This window comes from Grampus griseus (assembly GCF_964374135.1).
Source record: "Grampus griseus genome assembly, chromosome: 3".
Lineage (NCBI taxonomy): Eukaryota > Metazoa > Chordata > Mammalia > Artiodactyla > Delphinidae > Grampus > Grampus griseus.
The window spans coordinates 162,217,783-162,244,591 of NC_139019.1; the positions used below are offsets into that span (position 1 = coordinate 162,217,783).

The 26,809-nt window shown below is 43.0% G+C and overlaps 2 pseudogenes across 2 annotated transcripts in view; one reads left to right on the plus strand and one right to left on the minus strand.

Annotated features, from left to right (window-relative positions):
* LOC309819958 (olfactory receptor 2G3-like) overlaps positions 1-4,596 on the minus strand; it is a 33,262-nt pseudogene extending 28,666 nt beyond the window's left edge. The window contains exon 1 of the transcript in view: positions 4,479-4,596. The product of the transcript in view is annotated as an olfactory receptor 2G3-like (transcript). The remainder of the gene's footprint in view (positions 1-4,478) is intronic.
* Positions 4,597-23,570: 18,974 nt separating this feature from the next.
* Positions 23,571-24,437, plus strand: LOC309819752 (olfactory receptor 7D2-like; annotated as a pseudogene). Its single transcript has one exon. The product of its transcript is annotated as an olfactory receptor 7D2-like (transcript).
* The last annotated feature ends 2,372 nt before the right edge of the window (positions 24,438-26,809 follow it).

Below are 26,809 nucleotides of genomic sequence, written 5' to 3' on the forward strand. Positions count from 1 at the left end.
ATGGGTTTGATCCCTGGTTGGGGAACTAAGATTCCACATGCTGTGTGGCACAGCCAAAAAAAAAAAAAAGGGCAAAATTGAAAATAAGCAAGAATCCCTGAGGAAAAAAAATAAAGTCCCAAACATGGGGGAAAAATGGGCAAAAGATTTGCACACACATCAATAAAGAAGATATACAGATGTTAAATAAGCATATGAAAAGAAGCTCAACATCAAATATCATTAGGAAATTGCAAATAAAACAAATAGATACCACTAAACGGTTATTACAACAGGTAAAATACAAAACACTCAGAATACCAAATATTGATGAAGATGTAAAGCTACAGGAATCCTTACTCATTGCTGATGCGAATGGAAAATGGTATGCCTACTTTGGAAGACAGGCGGTTTTTTCACAAACTAAACATACCCTTATCATAGGATCTAGCTCCTAGATTATACTCCTTGTATATTTATATTTACCCAAATGAGTTGAAAACTTGTCTTCACACAGAAATATGCAAATCAGTGTTTATAGGTGTTTTATGCATAATTGCCAAGACTTAGAGTTAAGCAAGATACACTTCAATAGTTGAATACAACCAGTGGTACATCCATATGATGAAATATTGTTCAGTGATAAAAAGAAATGAGCTATCAAGCTATCAACAGAAAGGAGGAAGCTGCTGTGTACTGGTTTGTTATAATTTCAAATTAATGCATTTATGGCTTAAGTGAAGTTGTTTTGATCTACCTGCTTATGGCTCAAGTAAAGATATTTTGGTCCAAGAGTGAATTTGTTTACTTTGGGAGGCCATGTCAGGATGACGCCATCAAAATTGTGCTTATCATTATGAACATGTGGAGAAGTGACAATCATGTGACGGACATTTAAACTTTAAACACCAAGAATCTGTGAGGACTTAAGTTGAGTGTTCAGTCTGGGTAAGGCTACTCTTTGCTAATCTAAAAAGCTCTCAGAAGATCATGAGACACTTGCTCCTGCTGTGGCCAGGTTACTCTTGGATAGCAATGGTGTTAAAACAAGCAGCAGTCTCAGGAAGAGAAGTTTGTTTCTGCCTTGGCGAGCCTACTCCTCATAGGCAGTGGTGCAAGCCATGAAATGGTCCCTGGACCAAGCAGCCTACCTTGCCTGCCAACACTAGTGCCTTTGCCCAGCAGGGAGGGATCTAAGTGGGCATCTGATACCCAGCTTTTAGTTGGAAGGACTGACACTATCACGAACCAATTCATATAAAGGTGCAACTCAACTAAATTTGGACTTTATTTCTTTCATCTTCCCTTTGGCTGGAACAACAGTGTAATTAAACTATCATTGGTTTGGGGTACGTTATGTCTTTACTGGCTTATTAAGAGACATTATCCTATTTGCTATTGGCTTGTGAAATATTATAAATTATAATTCCCGCAGTGAACCTGTGTTAAATAAATTACTGGCAAAGACAGTCTCAGTCTCTGAGCATAATTTGCCTGAATGAAACAGGAAACTTAGAAGCATATCGCTAAGTGAAAGAAGACACTCTGACAAGGCTACAAACTGTATGATTCCTACTGTTTAGGACATTCTGGAAGAGATAAAACTATGAGCCAGTAAAAAGATCTTTGCTTGGGAAGGATTTGGGGGTTTGAGGGAAGGATGAATGAACAGGTGAAGCACAGGGTATCCTTAGCAAAGTTAAACTATTCTATAGAAATGATGGATACATGTCATTATACATTTGCCAAAACCCCTACATTGTATAACACAAAGAGTCAAGGCTAATATAAACAGTGGACTTTATAGCATCGATATTGAACCATGAATTGTAACAAATATACCATAATAATATGAGATGTAAAAAAATAGTACAAACTGTGTGGATGCAGAGGGGTCAAGTGGGAACACTCTGTACTTTCTGATCAATTTTTCTGTAAGCCTAAAATGTTCTAAAAAACTGGATATCTCACTGTTTCATACCTTACTATTTTTTAAATCCTTTACAAACATTATTTAAAATTAAGAGAAATTTATATACACCGTACTTTCCTACCTAGTAGTCTGTTTTTAATTAACTGTTGCTACTTTAAATTTATTTTTAAATTAATTTTAATTTTTCTACATAGGAAATCATTCTAAATTTAATTCTTTAAACACTATTGGGTATAAAACTGCAAACTGTAGAAAGTGAAAAACTTCAAATGTCTTTCTAACTAAAAGGACAAACGACATCATAGTTTGTCCCTCCACTATATTTCACATTCAGGATATGGTCAGGAATGAGTAGCATATTATAATGCATTAGGGGTTTGCATTTAATCCATGAAGAAACCTACTAGGATTTTCAAAGACTTTCCTAAGTTTGAGTAGTTTTTCTCATATCAATTAAAACAGAAATTCAACAGTTTTTTTCACTCATCAACACAAGTAGAAATTCACTTGCCTTAAGAATTGTACAGCCTTTTAAATATCAAAGTTCTCTAGGGACAAGCACATACAGAAACTGATCTAAAAATGAAAAATGTGCCTGAGAACCTAAACATACCCATCTCACAGCTTAAGATTCTGTTGCCTAAAAGGCACAGAAATTCTGTTTGGTTCCAGGATTTTCTTGCCTTAAACACATATTTTTCAATCAACTTATATTTTTCAAAGCCTAAGAAATCAAACATCACATACACTCACCAAGGAAATAAAATTGCAAACTGCTAAGGGAAACTAGAGTTAAAGGACTGAAATATCCAATAGATAAAGGCATCTAAAGAAAAGAAACACAAATATTCAAATCAGCTCAGGTAAGAAGTCTGCTTGCCCACAGTTAAGAACGAAAACCCACATTCAGAAAGTTAAACGCATTCCCAAGCTTGGGGTCTAGATACCCAGGTTGAGATACAACCCCTAAGGTGGGTCAGTCCCTGGTGAAGGAGGGTAGGGACACCTGAACAGTCACCGGAGAGAACTCTCCTCACATTCTCACAAGTGAGGAAATTCTCAGGTAGATTCAGTTTAAGATCCGACTTAAACTCCCAAATTCATAAACTTTTTGTCCAGGAGACAGAACTCCTGACCACAGACTTTTTTAATACACAAAATACACTCTGAGTGCTATATCATGGATGCAGAACTCAAACATAAAACATCTAGGCCAAAGAAAACCCCCCCACTGCCGGCTCCAGATGGGAACTTTAGTTTGGAGTCACTGGCCTCAGGCCTCTGCTCCAGTCACAATACTTTGGATCACCAATGATGATTTAAATGACATAAACCCAGTGATTCAATAATCCAGACAAATCACTCAACCCAGTATTTATGTGTAAAGGAAGAGAGAAGACTGTAAGGCAATTTTTTTTTTTTCCAACAGGAAAATCCCAAAACACCTATTCCTGTCGGAAAATGAAGATGTCAATGAATTAATTCCAAAAAAAGAAACTGATTTGTAAACAATCGTATTGGAACACTTCTAGATTTTGCAAGTCTAAGTCCTGATATGCCATTGGAAATCACCCAAAAGACCTCAGAATATTACTACATCCACTCAGGGTGGGGAAAAAAAAAAAAGGAAACAAAAATTTTAACACACAGAATGTAATAATGAAATATTTTTCTGAAATTCACCTTTCTTGCCTCTTTGGAAAAACTTTATACTGTCTCCCCAGGTCTACTGAATAAATAAAATTTACACTTATTGAAAAACTGAGTCTCAAATAAGTGAATAAATCTTTTCAAAGAGAGAAACTCAGGAACGGAGGCAGTGCTGAAAAAAGATCACCCAGGAAAGTTTCTCAAGAGGACCCTCCACCCAAAGGTCTTCCCATAGGATGTCCGTGACCAAGAAGGATTTTGAGAGGAGAGGCAAAAGCATTCCATATAACATATTCCAGGTAGTGGTTCTCTGCTTTCCTCTCAAGTAAAACAGCTGTAACAATAAATCTTTAAAAAGAGCCATCCATGGCTCCGTTGATAAATGATTAAACAATTAAAATACTGCATCCGTTTGCAACGCACCACGGAGAAAAACAGTTATTAGTGATACTATGAACTGCAGAGGGGAAGATGGCATTTGGGAATGCGGGGAAACATCTGTAAATTTAGGGATTTATTGCCAGCCCTAGGAAGAGCTAGGCTGGGGGGACAGGGTCGTGGATTTGAGATCCTGTTCCTCAAACATTTTAAGAAGTGAGAGTAAAATGATTCCCCTGGAGAGAAAGGGGGAACCGGACACCCCCAGACCACAGCTGCTCCCACACGTGTACCCCAGAGACCGAGTCACGATTGCCCCGAGTCCCTCCCTATGGCCACCGCGCCGTGTGGGGGAGACTCGGGTTCGCAGGGACAGGACAGGACACCCGGGGGTCCCCGCTGTCGACCCAGCCCCTAAGGCTGTGTGGCACGCCACCGGCTGACTCGGGTCCGCAGACTCTGGAGTTGGCCGCACGGGAGGCCCGGTTCCATCAGTCCCACCGCCTCCCTCTCCCAACACCCGACCCCGCACACTCACCGTTTTTCGGTTTCTGGAGTTTCCGGTTGTCCACCCCATGACCGCCGCGGCAAGTGCCGGTCACAGCGACACAGAATGCGGCATAACCACCTGGAGCCTTTAAGGGCAGCAGGAGCTGATACGGCCACTGTCAGAACAAGCGGCACTGAGCACGCAGTCCACGCCTCCGGCGTCATCGTAGCAGCACCGCCACGTAAAATAATCGGCGACTCCCCTGATTGGACAGTTCACAGGGCCCCGCCCCCCCATGCCTGAGTGACAGGAGGGCGGAGGTCGCGTCTTTGAGCCAACCTTGTCCTGGCAGTGCGTGGGAAATGTTCTCTCCAAGGACACATCGTCAAACCGTAAGGCCATTAAGGCCTGGCACAGAACTGTGACCCTTCACAAACATGGACACTTCTGTGTCCTCACTATTCGGTAATAATGAGGCTGTTCCAGGAATTCCCTGGCTGTCCAGTGGTTAGGGCTCCGTGCTTCCACTGCAGGGGGCACGGGTTGGATCCCTGGTCTGGAAACCAAGGTCCTACAAGCCCCACAGAGCAGCTCCCACCCTCCCCCCCCCAAAAAAAGACTCTGTTCCACTTTCATCTTTAACCATTTCCTTTAGGAGAATTCTGTCCCCCCTCCCCACCCTCACTCATCTGGTACTTTAAGTCCCCTGGCCTCAGGGGCACTTGGCTCTGGTGGGAGGATGAACCCCACAGTCCTAGACCAGCCCTGAAACCTCAAACACTAGCATGTGTGAAACACAGGCAGAGAAACCACCTTTTCAATGGAATTCCATCAATACTCTGTCGAAAGGTCAAAGGAGGTAAAACTGAAAGAACACTGCTGAGTGAAAAATATTTAGATGGTAAGGGTATGTAGATAAACAAATCAGGACAGTGGTCATGAATGGGGCAGGATGGAGATAAGTCAGGCATGGGAACATCAGGACACCTCACCACTGCCCACAGGCCATTTAAGAATCTTCATGATGATTCCAAGGATGTGTATATTATTACTAAATCTTACCACAAAACATTTTGTACATTTTTCCCTGAATATATTTTATGATAAAAATTGTAAGAAGAAATTCAGTTTGGAAAATAACATAATTTGTATATGTTTTTTTGCCCTGTAAGGTGGCAATCTGAGTTTTTATTCATGGTTTTGGCAGCAAAAATTAGTAATATCGACTGAAAAAAATGCACAATATAAAAGTTGAGAATTATGTTTTATGTGGCAGACTTCCTGAGGACTCAAGCCTGGGAGGCCGTCTCTCAGGTAGCTCTGAGGGACTGCTCCAAAGACGTAAGGGAGAAGCCAGGATATACAGGAGTTTTGCGATAAAAACAAGGTAGTGGAACATCAAAAGATTATTGTTAATTAAAGAAAACCAGGTATCTCAAGTTAATGAATTAGCGCTTTTCTACATGTGGGAAGATGCGAGAGTCTGGGCTCACTGAAAACATTCGTTTGATATGCACCTTAACTATCTAGGGCCAGTATCCTTTTTTCCACCCTGAATCCCCTCAGGGTGCACAGTTGGGGATGGCTTGATGGCTGATGACTTAATGGCTGCAACATCCTTTGTTTATCGATATGGCAGGCAGCATTTTTCATCCACAGTAACAAGCCATGTATCTATTGGGTTGGTCAAAAAGTTCGTTTGGGTTTTTCCACATTATGGAAAAACCCAAATGAACATTTTGGCCAACCCAATATTTAGAAAAAATGGATTACATAAATTCATCATCATTTGTACCTTTTAAAAATAAAGGGTGGCGTGCACTGATACGTAAAAATCTGGAGTATTTATCAATAGAACAATTAAGCAAAGTGTATTGATAAAGATACTGAGAAATAAAATATTGCCTGCCATATCAGTAAGCAAACGATGTCACAGTCATCAGCGATTGCAGTGCCGAAAAGGTGAGCTGGTGAGCCCGGAGGAAACTCAGGATGTGAAAACACAAGATACTGACCCGAGATAGCTGAGGTGCATATCAAAGGAATGGTTTCAGTGAACCCAGACTCTTGCATCTTCCCATACATAGAAAAGCGCTAAATTCCTTAACTTGAGATACAGTAAGTCCCTGCAAACAACCCTTCAAGTTGCGGACTTTCAAAGATGCAAATGAGCGTTCCATCAACGTTAGGCTTGAGTGAAACTGCAGCTTGCCCTCCGTCTCCTATTGCTGAAGATCCTTCAGCTCTACCATCTCCCACCTCCTCTCTCTCCTCCAGTCAGTCACTCTTCTTGCCTGTTCACTCGATGCCAGCCCTGTATGCCAGCTGTTGTACTGTACTACTGTACTTTTCAAGGGACTGTACTGTAAGATTAAAAATGTTTTATTTATTCTTTTTTTAATGTATTATTTGTGTGAAAAGTATTATAAACCTATTTCAGTACAGTACCATATAGTGATGGTGTTAGCTGGGTACCTAGACTAACTTTGTTGGACTTACAAACAGATCGGACTGATGAACGTGCTCTCAGAACCAGAACTCATTCTTATGTAGGGGACTTACTGTAACTAGTTTTCTTTTATTAACAGTAATCTTTTGTTCCTACTACCTGCCCTTTGTTGCAAAACTCCTATATATCCTAGCTCCCCTCTCGCCTCCTCAGAGCAGTTTTCTCAGGGTTACTTGAAATGCTGCCTCCGGACTTGAACTCCTCAGTATGTCCACTGAAGAAAACACAACTCTCAACTTTCAGGTTGTGAATATTTTTTTCAGTTGACAATACCTTACCCCTTCTATAACTGTTATGGTAACCTACTGTGCTAGGGGGGTCCCTACCCTAGGTTTGACTGACAACACATTACTGCCAGGAACGTATGAAAGAGTTTATTACTGCCATAATGGAAGTGTCTGGGGAGGGCAGGGAAGGCCTCTTAAGCAGGTGGGAAGTGCCTTGACAGAACAAGGCAAGGAGCCTGGCCTGAGTTTTTTGTTTTTTAAAAAATTTTTATTGGAGTATAGTTGATTTACAATGTTGTGTTAGTTTCTGCTGTACGGCAAAGTGAATCAATTATACATAAACATATATCCACTCTTTTTTAGATTCTTTTCCCATATAGGTCATTACAGAGTCCTGAGTAGGGCTCCCTGTGCTATACAGTAGGTCCCTATTAGTTATCTATTTTATTTATTTTAATTAAAAAAAATTTTTTGGCCACACCATGCAGCACATGGGTCTAGTTCCCAGACCAGGGATTGAACCTGTGCCTCCTGCATTGGAAGTGGAGAGTCTTAACCACTGGACACCAGGGAAGTCCCTCTATTTTATATATGTTAGTGTGTATATGTCAATCCCAATCTCCCAATTTAACCTTCCCCGCCCCCTTTCCCCCCAGTAACCATGTTTGCTTTTCACATCTATGATTCTATTTCTGTTTTGCAAATAAGTTCATTTGTGCCATTTTTTTAGATTCCACATATAAGCGATATAATATGATATTTGTCTTTCTCTGTCCGACTTACTTCACTCAGTATGAGAATCTCTAGGTCCATCCATGTTGCTGCAAATTTCGGCCTGAGGTTTTTGTTTGCTTGTTTGTTTGAATTGAGATTAGGAGGCGGACTAGTGTGAGGTTTTGCACAGAAAGGCAGAGGCTACCAAGGATTTCATCTCTCACCAGCACCAAAGAAGTAAGCACCCAGGGCTTCTTGTCATCTTGTACAGATGTGGGGCACCAGGAGAAGGAAGGATGAGGCTTTAAAAGTTGTCAGCAGTCAAACATAAAAAAAGGGAGTCAGACTTCTAGATTCTCATCTGGCATGTGAAGAGCATGGAAAGGGACAGTCCTATAATCCTCACCAGAAAAAAGCAAACAAACCTCAAATTAACGGCTCGGATCTATCAAACCATTAATCACAGGGCCGACTGCTGTCTCCAAAATTGGAGAGACAGTAAAATAGAAAATCTGAAATACGCCCACAATATTCTGCTCTTAACAATGCCTGTCCTCAAAAGAGTCTGTTTAGCCAGTGCCTAACTGACGTGGTGGGAGGGTGAAGTAGGAGATGGATGGGCCCCTGGGCCAGACAGCTGGTGTTTGTCAAGTGGAGCAAAACTGAAGTTTTGTCCTCAGCCAGACAAGAATGATGCCCGTTTCCCTTCCTCCACTGATATGGAGGGAATGAACCAGCAGTGGGGAGTTTGTTGCAGCAAAATTAGAAATGAAGTTTTTCCTCTCCTGAGAACAAGGAAAGTTAAGGGAACAGTGATCAGGCTAGAGAAGAAACCAACAGGCCTGAAAGAGTTAATCACTCCTAGCTATATTTTAACTGGTACTAATCTGTAGTGTCTGTAACTAGATTAGTCCTTCACAAAGCTAACCTATCACTACCTGACACTATGTGAATTACATCCTGCACCTATCACCCCCTAACTCTGTGTGATGTAAATTACATCCTTCACCTGGTGTTTAAGCTCCCTGCACTCCCTTGTTACAAGTCACCCCTTGTCGCTTTTTGCATTTCAGAAAGAAGGTCACAGGCCAATAAACCAGAGACAAACAGGCCCAGTTACCGGGATGGGCTGCCTGACTCCAGCTGTGACTGTTTTGAAATAATGCAAGAAGAAGAAAAATGCAAGACCTTCATGATTTGATCCTTATCATACACCCCCGGACTTCGAGCCCCACCTATAAGATCTCCTCTGACTCCTCAGGAAGTGAGGGCACAGTTCTTGAGGTGCTAGCCTGCTGTGTTTTCCCCTTTGCCTGGCAAAGAATTAAAAGCTATCTTTCTTTTCCTCCAAAAACTCTGTCTCCATATTTCTGTTCAATATCAGTGCACAGAGAGCCAAGATTTTTTTGGCAACAGGGGAAATTTGCTAACTTGAGTCCCCTCTAGTCTTTCTGCCTGACCTAAGTTGAGGGAGAGAGAGACCTCAGAAAGACTTGTGAGGTTGAGAGTTTTGTTTTGTTTAAACCCCAACAGCAAACACGTGGTGTGTTTTCTGAAACCACTTCACCAGCTCTCCAATTCCAACTGGGTGTCTTACAACTCAATTCTACCACTAACCAAAGTTAACATCAAATTCCACAGTTGAAGGGCCCAGTCCTGTTGTTGGGGGAACCTCTGACCGTAACTGCCCACCCTGGCCAGACACGATAGTAGCCACTTGCAATGAGTTATCTTACAACAGGAGGTTCTGGTAAGGAATGAACTAACAGCTACCACCAACCATAAGAATTCGGCAAAGGTCAAAAGGAGAGAAGAGATGCCAGTCTGTGTATCTTACCAACCTCCCAGAATCCGTCTCACTGGAATCCATCTTGGCTGAGCGATGGTCGTGCCACCAGGAAGGACCCTGAGTCAGAATGATTGGCCAGAGACAACCCAGAAACGAACCCCATTACTATAACACGTGAGACTTTGAGCCATGTGGCAGAGCAGTTCTTCTGGGTTCCCCTACCCTGCTGCTCTCCACCCGGGCGCCCCTTCCCAGTGAAATCTCTCGCTTTGTCAGCATGTGCGTCTCCTTGGACAATTCATTTCTGAGTGTTAGACAAGAGCCCATTCTCAGGCCCTGGAAGGGGTTCCCCTTCCTGCAACACCACAAGACGACCCCCGTGTCAGATGCCAGCTGCAAATGCAAGGCCCAGGCCACACACGTTTCTGGATGGCTGACGACAAATTCGGAAGTTCCCTATAACACCTCATATCTGTTAATTTGATAGAATGACTATTAGAACTAAGAAAAATGCTTTACTTATTATTATCAGTTTATCTGAAAAGATACAAGTCAGGGGGCTTCCCTGGTGGCGCAGTGGTTGAGAGTCCACCTGCCAATGCAGGGGACACGGGTTCGTGCCCTGGTCCGTGAAGATCCCACATACCGCGGAGTGGCTAGGCCCGTGAGCCATGGCCGCTGGGCCTGCGCGTCCGGAGCCTGTGCTCCGCAACGGGAGAGGCCGCAACAGTGAGAGGCCCGCGTACCGCAAAAAAACAAACAAAAAGATACAAGTCAGGAACAGCCAGATGGAAAGGGTGCACAGGGCAAAGTAGGGAAACAGGGGTAGGAAGGTTCCATGCCCTCTCCTGGCATGACAGCCTCCCAGCACAGTGATGTGTTCACCAACTCAGATATCTCTGAATCCCGAGGTTTAGGGGTTTTGATGGAGTTTTCAACATTGGGGGGTTGAGCATGGGCTGGGCTGAAAGCTCTAAGCCTCTAATCATAGCTTGTTCTTCCTGGTAACCATCCCCCATCATGAAATCATCTATGGGTCTGGAAACAGTTGCCTCATTAGAACATAAGATGCTACTATCACCCTTATCACATGGGAAATTCCAAGGGCTTTAGGAGGTCTTTGCTAAGAACCATGGACAAAGACCAAATATCTTTCTTATACCACAGAAGGGTCACAGCCCATGGTCACATACTGAGACCCAATCATGGGACTATAAAACATTTCCTTTCCACCCTCAACGTACCACCACATCAAGAAGACACCTGGGCTTCCCTGGTGGCGCAGTGGTTGAGAGTCCGCCTGCCGATGCAGGGGACACGGGTTCGTGCTCCGGTCCGGAAAGATCCCACATGCCGCGGAGCGGCTACGCCCGTGAGCCATTGGGCCTGCGCGTCCGGAGCCTGTGCTCCGCAATGGGAGAGGCCACAACAGTGAGAGGCCCGCGTACCGGGAAAAATATATATATATATGTATATATATATATACATATATATATATATATATTAGGTGTTAGGATTAAATGAGATCTGGGTAAGGTGTTTGCACAGTCCCTGATATATGGTGAGCATTAAATAATTTTTATTTCCATTAATAATATTATTGATTTTATTATTAAATAAATGAACGCATAAATTTTCCTCCCTGGAAAAAACCATACCGCGTCTGTTTGACATGCACCACGGAGGACAAATAGTTGATAATGATGCTGTGAATTAGAGACGCAGGGCTTTGGGAAGGCGGGAAGGGACCTGGAATTTATGGATTTAATGCCAGCCCTAGGAAGAGCTAGGCTGGGGCGACAGGTTCGTGGATTTGAGACTCTGCTTCCCCAAACATTTGGAAAACTCAGGAGAAAACGGGTCCTCTTGGGGAGAAAGGTGGCACTGGGGTCCCCACAGACTAAAGCTCCACCCACACTTGAAGACCAGACACAGAGTCTGAAGACTCTACCCGAGGTCAATGCACAATCTGAGGAGAGACAGGTTGCGGGTGCAGAGCTGCCCAGAGAGGCTCCGGGGCCAAAGTCACCACGCACAGTGATGGGACAGGACGCCCTAAGTCTCGGCAGCTGGCCCAGCCCCCGCGCTGAGAGCTGGAGGGGGCTTAGGTCTGAGCTGAGCCCCAGGCGGACTTGGGTCTGCAGACTCCGGAGTTGACCGCAGCAGGGTACGGGTCCCACAGTGGTAGGTTCCGACTCAACCCCTCCTCCCTGTCTTGGGACACCTGGCCCCTCAACTCACCATTTCCTGGCTTCTGGGGTTCCCCTGGGGTCCTCCCTTCCACCTCTGCAGTTCACAGCATCATATACGGTGCAGACAGACACCTGGGACCCGGGAGAGCCGATGAAACGCTACGCTGAGCACCTACAGGTGCCTCTAAGCGGTCGGCTAAGTGTTGCCCCACCCACCTTCCCGTGCTGCGCCCCTGATTGGACAAGTCATGAGACCCCACCCCCTTTCCCTGAGTGACAACAGGGCAGAAGGTCACGACGTGGTTGAACTTAATGAGTTTCAGCCAGTGGGCTGGAACTTGCCCCCTCCAGGGAAGTTTGTTTTTAAACAAGACTTTTTCATCGGTGTTGCTAACCAATATTATGCATAATCACACAGTGAAAGCCACAGGGCTTATGGGAAAAATGGGATTGGGTGGGGTTCAACACTCAAAACTTGTCACTGACATTAAAAAAAAAAAAAAAGGGGCTTCCCTGGTGGCGCAGTGGTTGAGAGTCCGCCTGCCGATGCAGGGGACACGGGTTCGTGCCCCGGTCTGGGAAGATCCCACATGCCGCGGAGCGGCTGGGCCCGTGAGCCATGGCCGCTGGGCCTGCGCGTCCGAAGCCTGTGCTCCGCAGCGGCAGAGGCCACAACAGTGAGAGGCCCACGTACCGCAAAAAAAAAAAAAAAAAAAAAAAAATGCGTGACAGGTAACTTTTAAAAATTGTGAATCACTATGCTGTACACCTGAAATGAATATAATATTGTGAATCAACTATACATTAATAAAAAAGAAAGTTCAAACTAAAAATAAAGACGTGTGTATGACTGGAAAACATCAGTTCTAGAGGAACCTGTGGTTAACAACACTGCGCTGTGTACTTCAAATGTTCCAAGGGTAGAGCTCATGTGTTCATATTACAAAGAAAAGGAAAAGCAAGGTGAACACCATGCAATGATTGTAAGTGAAATGAAATAAGTTCTCTCTAAAAGCAGTTATGAGCAACACCCCTAAGTGTGAGGACGGGAGTGTGGTAGGGCTGGAGGAGGCTGTGCTGGTGCGGAATCTGGGGGCAGCCTTGGGGGCTGACAGCATCAGGGACACGCGGTCTGGAGACGCGGTTCCAGGGGAAGGGACAGGACACAGACTGTGTTCCTCTCACAGCCTCAAAAGACAGACACGAAAACCGATGGAACCTGAGAGGGACAAGATGCCTGAATGTCCTGCGTGTCGTAACCAACAAGTCTTATAGAGATGAGCAAATTCACAGAAGCCTCGATGAACAGCTGCTGGGCTTGGTCAAGGGGACACACATGGAACTAGGGGCCTGCCTGTGCTTCTGGAGCGTACGTGCAAAGGTAGGAAGACTGATCACATACCAGGGAGAAAGCAAATCTCAACAAGTACCAAAGAAGCTGTACTGGGACTTCCCTAGTGGCGCATTGGTTAAGAATCCGCCTGCCAATGCAGGGGACATGGTTTCAAGCCCTGGTCCGGGAAGATCCCACATGCCGCGGAGCAATGAATCTTGTGCGCCACAACTAATGAAGCCCCCACCCCTAGAGACTGGACTCCACACCAAGAGAAGCCACAGCAAGAAGCCAGCACACCACAATGAAGTATAGCCCCTGCTTGCCACAACTAGAGAAAGCCTGTGCGCAGCAACAAAGACGCAACACAGCCAAAAATAAAAAATCAAAAGAAAAAGAAAAAAGCAGCAGTATCATAAGGAACATTTTCTAATCACAATGCCATTAAGTCAGGAATCAACAATGAAAAGATAATTTTAAGCCCAGGGAGCTGTTCCCGTTCTCCCACTCCGGCCGCATCTAGGAATGGACCTAGAAGCCCACCATGGCTTCTAAAGTCTGGCCCGCTTACAGCCCGGCCCGCTTACAGCCCGGCCCGCTTACAGCCCAATCTCAACACAGCAGCTAGAGCAAACTTAGAAATCAGAAAAGGACATCACATCACATCATTTTTGCTACAAAGCCTTCCAGTGGCTTCCCATCTCTCTTACATTAAAACCCTAATTCCTCACATGGGTCTATAAAGCCCTGAATGACCAGGACCCTGACTTTTGACCACACCCATCTCACACTATTTTCCACGTTGCCTTCTGAAACACAGGCCTGTGATTCAAATATGTCAAACCAGTTCCTGCTTCAGGGCCTTTGCATGCGTGATTTCCTCTCCCACGAGTGCCAGGTATACTTTTCCACTCCCCTTCTTCTTGGTTGGCCTTTTCTCAACATTTCCGTCTTATATCCAAATGTCACCTCCTCTGAGAAGCCCCCAGGCTTGCTCCAGCACATAGCCCTATTTTATTTTAATCATATGCATCATTATCTTTACCTGTTTATTTATCCTTTGTCCCTTTGCATAACCTCACCCACAACTAGAAGGAAATCCCATGAGGGGAGGGTCCTTATCTGACCTGTTTATCACTCGATCAAAAATGTAAGGTGCTCAAAAAAAAAAAAATGTAAGGTGCTCAAAAAGGGCTTACATGTTGAATGAACAAGGGGACATCTGCTAGGCTGACTGCAAAGCAGATTAGCAAAGGGCTCTGTGAAGGTCCTGACATCCCCATCATTCAGGTACTCCTGATCTCAGGCTCATTCCAACACTCACGGTCAAGGTACCTCATGCTCATTAGGGCCTGGGCATTGCCTTGTCACTCAGGTGACTCTTTGGAAAGCTTGCCCTCCTCTCCACTGCTTTGATATTTGTTCCAAAGCAAGGTCCACAGGTGTCCCAGGGATCTAGAGCAAGACTTGACAAAAGATATTTCTTAATCTAGACTTGTAAAAAAACATGGAGATGCAGTAAGATGTTCCCTAAGGGAAGCTGGGTACCCTGGAGGCCACAACCAAGAGGAGAAGAAGTGGTTTAGGAAGAAAAGGGTGTAATGAGGGCTGAGGTGTGGGGCTGGAGGATGTGGAGATGAGGTGAGGGCAGATCCCACAGGTGGCTCCAACGCTGCTCCCAGTGGGTAGACGTGGCAGAGCAGATCACTCCCCTGACCCTTGAGGGGGAAACTCTCTAGAAACAGTCAAAGCAGCAAATTATTTAATGGGAAGTGAGGGGATTCAGCCCCAGATAATCCTCTTATTTTCTTCTCCTCTGGCTTACCTATCCCATACCAGGAGGAAACGCCCTTGTGCCACACCAGGTATCAGTCTGGCCCTGAGTCCCAGACTCAGCTCTTTGTCTCTGATCTCTGTCATTTGTCCTCCATTGGGAGAAGCAAAGATCATAGAGCCCAGACCTTCAGAAATTCCATTGTGAGGACCTCGTGTTGCTTAGAAACTGCTGTGGCAAAGAGGTAAGAAGGAGGCAAATCTTTTCCTTGCATGCTTTCCTGGCATAAAGGCAGGGATGTAGGGGGAAGAAAAGCCCACCAAAACCAAGAAAAAGTCCCCAGCCCTGGAAAGGGCTCTCCAAGCCCCAGTCTACACTCTTATGTTCTTTTACCTCTATCTCTAGGTCAGCTCTCCTTTCGTTGTCCCTCAATTCTGGGCTTCCCCCTCATAACCCACTCTACACCCACTTGAATATCCTTCCCCCCATTTTTTTCTTCAGGGGGACATTTCTCCATCTACAGAGCTTCTCCCCTACGCCTAACACTGAGCTAGGTACTGCACATAAAGAGGGAAGTATAATGTATTGCTCTGCTGGGAGGATGCAAAACCAAGAAATGAAACACGTGCATGCAGTGTGATAGCTTGTCCCAGGTGTGGTCCAGTTTCCACAAGGTACGGGGAGGTCCAAAGGGAGTGTGTTCATCACTGCCTGGGGATGCCAATGAAGATTTCAGGACCGAGTATGGAAGGGAGCATAGGACTTTTCCAGGTGAGAGAGGACTCATCCAGTGAGAGCGACTGGTAAGTGCAAAGTTCCAGAGCTATGAAATTGTACAGGATGTTCCTAGAATCATAAGATGTTGAGTAGTTGAGTATCTATTGTCAAAGTATTATATTCCAATAGATAAAAATGTGACTCTCCTACAAATATATAGTGAGCGTATGTCAAGAACATTTATTAATGAGGGAGCCAGGTGAGTAAAGCTAGTTTGCAGAGCATTTGAGGAACAGGGATTTATTTTGTCAGGAATGATGGATTTAGTTTTTCAAGTTAGATACAAAAATACAGAAAAATAAAACCTTAGCCCTTGGAGTTATCTTTTCTATCAGATAAGTCTCACAGGGCAATAAAACATAACCTTTGGGGTAATATTTTTATTTATTTATTTATTTATTTATTTATTTTTTGGGGGGGTAATATTTTTAGATGAACAGAAATAATTTGCATTCCACTGGACAGAAACTGCTTGCAATTTATTAATCTCCTATGAGTTAACACTAACTTCACAGAGTCTAGGTATGGAACAAAGGAACACTTGCCCCCAAAATGAGAGAAGTAGGCAGGCCTATCAGACAATACTTCAACATGATATTGAGAAGAAATGTAGGCATCCTTTTGCCTTATTGAAAAGTTTTGGGTAATTTTCCCCTTAATTCAAAGGATGGATTGGAATACATGATGAGGGTGGGAGTGTGGGAGACAAACCTGGAGTAATAAGACAGGGACCAGATCGTGGAGGACATTGGGATTTGGGCTTTCTCCTGGAGGATATAGAGCCACTGAATTATTTTTTAAATGCATACAATGATGACACTGAACTACTCTGACATCCCCTGCAGGATGAACTTAGAAGGATGCCAGTCTGCAGCCCAGTGGAGAGGTTATGCGGACCTGAATTAAAGCAGCATTGGTGAGTGAACAAAGTGTCCAGTGGCCGTTTCTGTTGACATCTGGATACCAAAGGCAGTCAGACTCTCCCTAAACAGCAATCTTCGTATGTCCATGTGCTTTATTAATCGGTATTGTAGCAATAGCCTTCCTCACTCAGTCCTGGCTTCATATCCTACTGCATGTCTGAGTCTCAGATGTTCCCACTGACAAAGTTCCTCTCGCTTGTCTGCCTATGATCCATGGAGTCCTGAAGCAATAAACCTGCATCTGTCACATAGTCTGATTATATCCCTCCCATACAGATCTTTTATTCTGTATGCTGTATACATACCACTACCACCATCACCAAGTATTCAAAATCAAAGCAAATATCTCCAATTCTCTGCTAGAGTCATCAGCAATGTCTGCCTCCCATTACTGGATGTTACCCAGTTTGCAATCCCTCATTATCATTGCAGCCAGGTGGAGATCTTTTAGTTCTGCAGGCTGTTACCTTTGAAATGAACACACCAATTATAACCTATACAATTCTGTGATGGTAAATATTTGGTCAAATATTATTCAGGGTGTGTCCATGATGTTTCTGGACACATTTATATTTACATTTACATTTGAATCTGTAAACTGAGGAAAGCAGATTGCCCTCCCTAATGTGGGTGGGCCTCATCTGATCAGTTGAAGGCATGAATAGAACAAAAAGGCTGAGTAAGAGAGAATTCCTTCTCCCTGACGGCCTTCAGCCTGTAACTTTTTTTTTTTTTTTTCCAGCTTTCAGGCTGGAACTAAAATACCTTCCTGGGTCTCAAACCTGCCAGTTTTCAGACTGGAACTATACCATCAGCTCTCCTGGTTCCTAGGCCTTTGGGCTCAGACAACTATACCTTAGTTCTCCTGGGTCTCTAGCCTGCCAACTGCAGACCTTGGGACTTGTCAGCCTCCATAATTGTGTGAGTTAATTCCTTATAATAATCTCTTTACACACACACACAGATCCCCTGCTGGTTCTGTTTCTCTGGAGAATCCTGACTTATTACACAGTTTCTTCATCTTTTCTTTTTTTAAAAACATTTATTTATTTTTGGCTGCGTTGGGTCTTCGTTGCTGTGCACGGGCTTTCTCTAGTTGCGGCAAGCCCGGGCTACTCTTCGTTGTGTTGTATGGACTTCTCATTGCAGTGGCTTCTCTTGTTGCAGAACACGGGCTCTGGGCGTGCAGCCTTCAGTAGCTGTGGCACGTGGGCTCAGTAGTTGTGGCTTGCAAGCTCTAGAGCGCAGGCTCAGTAGTTGCTGTGTACGAGCTTAGCTGCTTCATGGCATGTGGGATCTTCCCGGACCAGGGCACAAACCCGTGTCCCCTGCGTTGGCAGGCAGATTTTTAATCATTGTGCCACCAGGGAAGTCCCTTCACCTTATTTTCATCTTTATATTTTTATTTTACTCCTGCTTTCCCTTTCCTTTCCTCTTCCAACCACTATTCCCTCTCAGCCTAGAATAATGGCTCATGATAAATTATCTTTTGTTGAGGGGGCTATACCTGACCTACCCCATGGGAACAGGGAGAATGGAAAGGCCATCCTGAAATTTGTTCCAAGATAGGAATATAGTTCTCTATAAATAACTTTTTCTGATCACAAAGTATCAATAATATATTCTCATTGTGGAAAATTAAGAAAATGTAGGGACTTCCCTGATGGTCCAGTGGTTAAGACTGTGCTTCCACTGCAGCGAGTGTGGGTTCAATCCTTGGTTGCAGAACTAAGATCCGGCATGCCATGTGGGGCAGCCAAAAAATAAAATAATTTTAAAAAAATGTAGAATAGGAAGAAACAAAATCCAAAGAAAGTAGGCACCCATAATCCCATAGATATAATCAATGTGGACATTCTGGTGAATTTCTTTCTAGTCACAGAGTTCATCTCCAAATTGCTATTGTTCTAAATGAATGGCTTTCTGTCCTATTCTCCCCACTTACGATTATAACATGGACTCTTTGTCATGTTAGTGTTCTCAACCGTCCCATTTTGTTTGTTCAAAAATCTCCACTCTATAAACATTATACGCTAACAGCAATACTCCAAACAGTATTCAGATAGTCCCTGACTTACAGTGGTTTAACTTTACTATTTTTGACTTTCTATAATGAAGTGAAAGCGATTAGCATTCAGTAGTCTCATGATGCTGGACAGTGGCAGCCACCGCAGCTCCGAGTCAGCCAGAGCAATCAGGAGAGTAAACAACCGATGATGCACTTACAACCATTCTGTACCCATACAACCATTCTGTCGTTCACTTCCAGTACAGTATTCCATAAATTGCATGAGTGAGTCAACATTTTATTATAAAACAGGCTTTGTGGGAACTATACTCAATATCTTGTAATATCCTCTAATGGAAAAGAATATATTCTTTACATATAGATATAACTGAATCACTTGGCTGTACACCTGAAACTAACACAACATTGTAAATTAACTATACTTCAATTTAAAAATGGGTTTTGTGTTAGATGATTTTGCCCAACTGTAGGCTAATGTAAGTGTTCCGAGCACGTTTAAGGTAGGCTAGGCTAAGCTATGATGTTGGGTAGGTTAGGTGTATTAAATGCGGTTTCAACTTAATGATATTTTCAATTTACAATGGGTTTATCAGGACATAACCCCTTTATAAGTCAAGAAAGATCTGTACTCTAACAGTAATGTTCTATAAACATTATACAAGGCCGACCCCTGAGATATTGCAAGTTTGGTTCCAGACCACCACAACAAAGCGAATAGCACAATAGTGAGTCGCACGAATTTTTTTGGTTTCCCCGTGCGTATAAAAGTTATGTTTACATTAGACTGTAGTCTATTAAGTGTGCAATAGCATTATGTCTAAAATAACAGTGTGTATAACCTTAAAAAATACTTTATTGCTAAAAAATGCTAACCGTCATCTGAGCCTTCAGTAATAGTAGTAACATCAAAGATCACTGATAATAAACAAGTATGATATAAGTAAAGTATAATATAACAAGTATAATAAAGAAAAAGTTTGAGACATTGTGAGAATTATCAAAATGTGACAGAGACATGAAGTGAGCAAATGTTGTTGGTAATACGGCGTCAATAGACTTAGTTAACAATTTGTAAAAAATGCAGTACCTGTGAAGCACAATAAAGTGAAGTACAATAAAATGGGGTATGCCTGTACTGTAACAGCAATACTCCACAGTACATTCTAAAATACCATAATGGATTTCCCTGTGTGGGCTAGTGGTTAAGACTCCACACTCCCAATGCAGGGGGCATGGGTTCGATTCCTGGTTGGGGAACTAAGATCCCACATGCCACACGGCATGGCCAAACAGAAAATCATTCATTCATCCATTCGGTTCAATAAAATAAAATAAAAGCACCATAACATAAGAAGTAATGTTGCAACAGTCTCATACCTAAATCTTTGGGGACCAATCTAATAACCTATTTTCTTAGAATTAAAATAGAGGGCTCCCAGTGTATATATACATTTGCAGGGGTCCAAATACTTACTAACTTGATCTCTAGAATAGCTTAGCCAAAAGGCGTCTTTTCAAACACAGTCATGCCATTTCACTTATTATGACCAACATTTGATAGTCTCATTAAATCTGGTGCTGGTTTTGTTTTGTTTTGTTTGCTATTTCTTTAAATGGAAACACAGTCTTGCCATATTACCCAGAAGTTGTGTTCCTAGTATTGACCCAAGTGAGTTGTAAACTTATGTCCACACAAAAACTTATACAAATTTTATGTAGCTTTATTCATAAGTGACCAAAATTGGAAGGAACCAAGATGTTCTTCAGTAAACAAACTGTGGTTACATCCAGACAATTAAATATTATTTAGGAATAGTAGGGAGTGAGCTATCAAGCCATCAAAGGACATGGAAGAACTGTAAATGCATATGTAAGTAAAAGAAATCAGTCTTAAAAGGTTACACGATTCAAACCATATGCCATCCTAGAAAAGGCAAAACTATAGAGACAGTAAGATCAGTGGTTGCCGGTGGTTGGAGAGGGGAAAGATTACATGGAGCACAGGGGATTTTTAGGGTACTCTGTATGATACTATAATGGTGGCTAAATAATATTATGCATTTGACAAAACCCATAAAACAGTACAACACCAAGAGTTAACCCTAAAGTAAACTATGGACTTTAGTTAATAATAATGTATGAATAATGGTTCATTAATGATAACAAATGTATCACAACAATGCAAAATGTTAATAATAGGTAAAACCAAACTCCAGCAGGGAGAGCGGTAATAAATGGGAACTCCACTTTCTGCTCAATTTTTCTGTAAACTAAAACTACTCTAAAACTAAAGTCTACAAAAATAGCATCTAATTGTTCCTTTACTTTGGTTTTCATTGATATATTTATGGAACTTGAGCATTTTTTCATGTTTTTATACACTTGTATTTAGCCTTTATTTTTTTCTACTTGTTTTTTTTCTTACTGTTTTTACGAGCTTTCTAATATGTTGTATTGCACTTTTATATTTTCTTATAAATCCTCCCTACCTCATGTCATTTGGTATTATTGATAAACACATGATTTATTGAATGTATTTATTTATTTGGCTGCGTCGGGTCTTAGTTGCAGCATGTGTGATCTTCATTGCAGCATTCGGGATCTTTCGTTGCAGTGTGCAGGCTACCCTCTAGTTATGGCACACAGGCTTAGTTGTCCCATGGCATGCGGGATCTTAGTTCCCAGACCAGGGATCAAACCCGTGTCCCCTGCATTGGAAGGTGGATTCTTAACCTCTGGACCACCAGGGAAGTCCCTACTGAATGTTTTTTAAACTACTCATCTAATCCTTTGTGATTCCTTTCACTGCTCTTCTACTTAGGAAGCTTGAACACTTCATGAAGTCATATAAATACATTATTTGTATTCATTTCTAATAGTGTTCTGATTTCAGTTTTGCCACTCTCTTTTCTATTAGGTATTTATTTTGAGGTATTTTTCAAATGTTTTCTAAACACCATTTATTATATCATTTATCTTTTATGGGTTGTGATATATCTATATTACAAACTAAATTCTCATATTGGCTAGTATCTGTTTCATGACTGTCCAGTTTGTCTCACTGATATTTCTGTATTTATGTCCATTGCACTGTTTTAAAAGTTGCCTGTCCGCCTTCATCTCCTTTTACAAACTTTCTTGAATTTTCAACTAAGTTAATATTCCTTAAGTATGACCAGGCAATACTACTAATCACTTTCCTTGAGTGGATGGATCATAAGAGTCTTAATCAGAATAATTACCTCAGAGGAGTCAAAGGTAGCAACATTACCATAACACTCAACGCTACAGGAAAGCAGAGCCTATGCCTCTTACCTTTCTATACTTAGTTCTAACCCACTGCCTGGCATACAGTAGGCACTCAAATAATAGTGGAATAAATAGAAGATGAGGAGATGCAGAGAATCGTTTAGATGTCTACAAATATCTAAATATTATAATGACAAAGAGAAATGATCTTCAGAGAGAGGAACTAAAACCATGTAAGTTATAAAGAGACACATTTCAACTCAAAGGAAGGAACTTTTTCTTAAATATGTATGAAATTGAGGATAACTGTCTCTTAGTTTAGAAATTCCCTCCTGTGGTAGAGACGTAATATTCAAACAGAAATTAAGACTTTTTTTTTAATTTTAAGGAGGGACATAAAAGGTAGAAGGCTCTCATTCTCTTTATTTTCAATTGAAAAGGCTTCATGATAAGTGGTCTCTTTGTTCTTGGTTAAAAGATTTTATGATAGGGACTTCCCTGGTGGTGCAGTGGTTAAGAATCCGCTTGCCAATGCAGGGGACATGGTTCGATCCCTGGTCTGGGAAGATCCCACATGCCGTGGAGCAACTAAGCCCATGAGCCATAACTACTGAGCCCATGTGCCACAACTACTGAAGCCTGCGTGCCTAGAGCCTGTGCTCTGAAACGAGAAGCCACTGCAATGAGAAGAACATGCACCACAACGAAGAGCAGCCCTCGCTTGCTGCAACTAGAGAAAGCCCGTGTGCAGAAACGAAGACCCAATGCAGCCAAAAATTAATTAATTAAAAAAAAGATTTTATGATAGGGAATTGCCTCTACAAACCCTGACAATTTCTGTCATTCATTCAACAAATATTTATAGAGCACCTATTATATACCAAGTACTGTACTAAGTGCTTAGGTTACAAAATTAACAGGAAACAGAAAAGGCATAGTCCTCTCAACCTAAAGAAATTTAAAGAACTGCAACACGAGCATGCAGGGCACCATTAGAATGTATGGTGGGAGTTCTGATTTGGTCTTTGGAATTGGGGTGTATTATGCTACACTGATCATTACGACAACGACAGAGGGACAAATTGGGAGAGTAATGGAGAAGTTACAATATGATAATGGAGGAATTATCTATAAAATCTTTGCACGATATCCTTCTCCGAGTCAAACCTGAGACAGAGAATGGTCTGCTTCAAGATATTATTTCAAGGCAAATGGCATGAGGGTAATAAAACATCATTAAATTCTGCAACTCCCAATGATCTCTTTCTCTCTACGTTTCCCTGGAACTTGAAGAGACCACAATGGCAAGGCAGAAAGGAGTTGTTACCGAGGCTGGTACTTTCGCAGGAATTATACAGCAAAGGAATAGTCATGAGTCAGGGAAGATGCAAGACACCCCTGCATGGTGTGGGACATTCATTTCTAAAGAGGTGTTCCTGGTAGTAGTGGTTGAAGCAGGGAAGGGAGGGTATTATTGAGGAGATCTTGGTCTAGAAAATGCTAGATAAAACATAAGACTTCATAAGTGAATGAGTTTCAAATGTATGGCACATTCCTGTTTTGTCATTGTTTGAACATTATTCTTGCCTCTTTCCAGGCAATTTCCATAAGTTATATAGAAACAGGGAACCAAACAGCTATTTCAAAATTCATCCTTCTGAGCCCTTCGGAAGATATGGACCTGCAGCCCCTCCTCTTTGGGCTGTTCCTGTCCATGTACCTGGTCTGTGTTATAAGGGAACCTGCTCACCATCCTGGCCATCATCTCAAGACTCCCACCTCTACTCCCCCATGTACTTCTTCCTCTCCAACCTGTCCTTCACTGACATCTATTTCAGCACCACCACAGTCCCCAAGATGTTAGTGAACATCCAGACGCAGAACAAAGGCATCACGTATGAAGGCTGCCTTACCCAGATGTATTTTTTCATGATCTTTGCTGGGCTAGATAATTTGCCACTGACAGTGATGGCCTATGACCAGTTCATGGCCATCTGTCACCCTCTATATTACATGGTGATCATGAACCCTCGCCTTTGTGGTCTCCTGCTTTTGTTTCTTGGTTGATCTGCCTGACATATTCTTTGTTGCAAAGCTTGGTTTTGAGGGTGTCCTTCTGCAAAGAGGCAGAAATCCCCCACTTTTTCTGTGAACTTGCTGATTCTCAAGCTCACCTGCTCTGACGCCCTTGTTAATGATATCCTGCTGTATTTTGTAACTGGCCTGCTGGGTGTTATTTCCCTGACTGGGATCCTTTTCTCTTATTCTTATCTCCTCCATAATGGGCATTTCATCTACTGGTGGAAAGTATAAAGTCTTTTCCACCTGTGGGTCTCACCTCTCAGTCATCTCCTTGTTCTATGGTGCAGGCCTTGGGGTCTCCCTCACTTCTGGAACAGCCCATCCCTCCAGAAAGGGTTCAGTAGCCTCGGGGATGTACACGGTAGTCACCCCCATGCTGAATCCCTTCATCTACAGTCTGAGGAACTGAAGGGGGCTCTGAGGAGACTTTTCACTAGAGGAACGTACTCTCAGTGAGATAATGGAAGTTAAGGGCAGGCAACAGAGATCTCAAGTGCTGATAATTGGTGTTCCTGAATATGTTACCTGAAGACATAGAAAAGAAATACCATTTATGATATACTAGAAGAAAACATTCCTGAGCCAAAGACAAACTTGAAGCAGCACACCAGAATGTTCACTGTCCACCAAGAAAGAATGGCCAACTCTATATAGGAAAAAAATCTAAAAAAGAGTGGATATATGTATAACTAATTCACTTTGCTGTACACCTGAAACCAACACAACATTGTAAATCAACTATACTCCAATAAAAAGTTTTTAAAAAAATGGCCAACCAATAACAAAACTTCTCATGAAAACAAACTATTTCAAGGATATAGAGTCCTACAAGCATCATGGGAGGAGAAATCAAGTCAAGGAATGCAGATGGGGAGAAGAGAGGACAAGAGTGACAACAGAAGTTTACACACCGGCTCATCTTTTAACCCTCTCGGGTTATTCTAGCACCATGCCTACTGGACCATGTTCTTCCCTGGTCTTGGTTTGAAAACTATTACTTGGACCGTCTCATACCAACCTCCCTCACTCCGTAAGATTTTACTTACTGATTCTTGCTTTGGTGTTGGCTACTGACTTATACTGAGGATAATAAGAAACTTAATAAGAAACTTCTTTAGGAAAATCATTGTAGTGTCTACTTTAAGAGAAGGGAAATTCTGGTCTTTGTCAATCCATTTGATCTGGAATAAAGGTCCACAGCAATCTACTCGCTGTCTTCCTCGGCTGGCCCTTGCTTCCCCAAATCTTCACACACCTGTTTCCTTTTCACAAGTTGGGCTTCAAATCAAAACTGTCAGCTCTTCCGAGAGCTCCACCCTGACCACCATCCTCCTATTCATTCGTTTCCATAGCACTTATCATATTTTGAGAGGTGGCAGAACATAAAGGCTAAGAGGGCTCTGGGTTAATATTGCCATCATTCACTATGAGTGCAACCTCATGCAAGTTACTTAACTTCTCTGTGCCTCTATGCCTCATAATATATTTCCTGAAGAGTTCTGGTGGGGATTAAATGGTACACATAAGAGAGCCCAGAACAGTGTCTGGTATAAGCACTCAATAATTGTTTTTTTTTTTTTTTTTTTGCGGTACGCAGGCCTCTCACTGTTGTGGCCTCTCCCGTTGCGGAGCACAGGCTCTGGACGTGCAGGCTCAGCAGCCATGGCTCATGGGCCCAGCCACTTCGCGGCATGTGGGATCTTCCCGGACCGGGGCACGAAACCGTGTCCCCTGCATCAGCAGGCGGACTCTCAACCACTGTGCCACCAGGGAAGCCCAAGCACTCAATAACTGTTATCCATCACAAGATCCATGAGAGCTGTCTGGGTCCATGTTCACCACGTGAAGGTACAAAGGGATCCATTATCAGCAGAAAAGGTAGAAAAGCTGACTAGAGAGGGTTGATCAGGCTATGGATTTAGATGAGGCTGAATGAATCCCCAGAGCTCTGACTTAGGGCACTGAGGACGTCATGTAGGAGGGGGCCCTGTGCAAGGCTCAGCCCTCTGAATCGCCCCAGGAGCACCATGTGCTGGAAATCAGATCTGTAGAGTCCAGGAGAGAACTTTCCTGGATCTAGAGACTAAGGATTGGACCAGGAAATGGCCCCAAACAAGGACTCCCTACAACAGGGAACTGGAGGGCAGAGCATCCTTTATACTGGTTCAGCTCCATGGGGAGATTCTCTTGAAACAAGAGCAAAGAATTAAAACCTGTCTTGGGTTGACTTGAGGAACGAGGAACACTCTTGTTGAATACAAGATTTGGACGCAGGCAGATTCCAATGTTTGAATCCTAACTTTATTATTTACTCTCTCTCTAAGCAGCCTCAGATTCTTCATTTGTAAATAATTGCTGGGGTGATTATAGAAAATCAGTGTTAAGTATCAAATGTACACATTTTGAAAAAGCAGTGGATACCATATTCATGAACACAATATTTGTGCCCCCATCTTGTGCCAAAAAGAGGTATATCTATTGGCAGGATCCTGCACCCCACAAAGCTCTGCCCAGCTGCATTCTTCTCCAGGAGAGGTCTGAGTGTGAGATAAAAACTGATAGCTGGGCTTCCCTGGTGGCGCAGTAGTTGAGAGTCCGCCTGCCGATGCAGGGGACACGGGTTCGTGCCCTGGTCCGGGAAGATCCCACATGCCGCGGAGCGGCTGGGCCCGTGAGCCATGGCTGCTGAGCCTGCACATCTGGAGCTTGTGCTCCGCGATGAGAGAGGCCACAACAGTGAGAGGCCCGCGTACCGCAAAAAAAAAAAAAAAAAAAAACTGA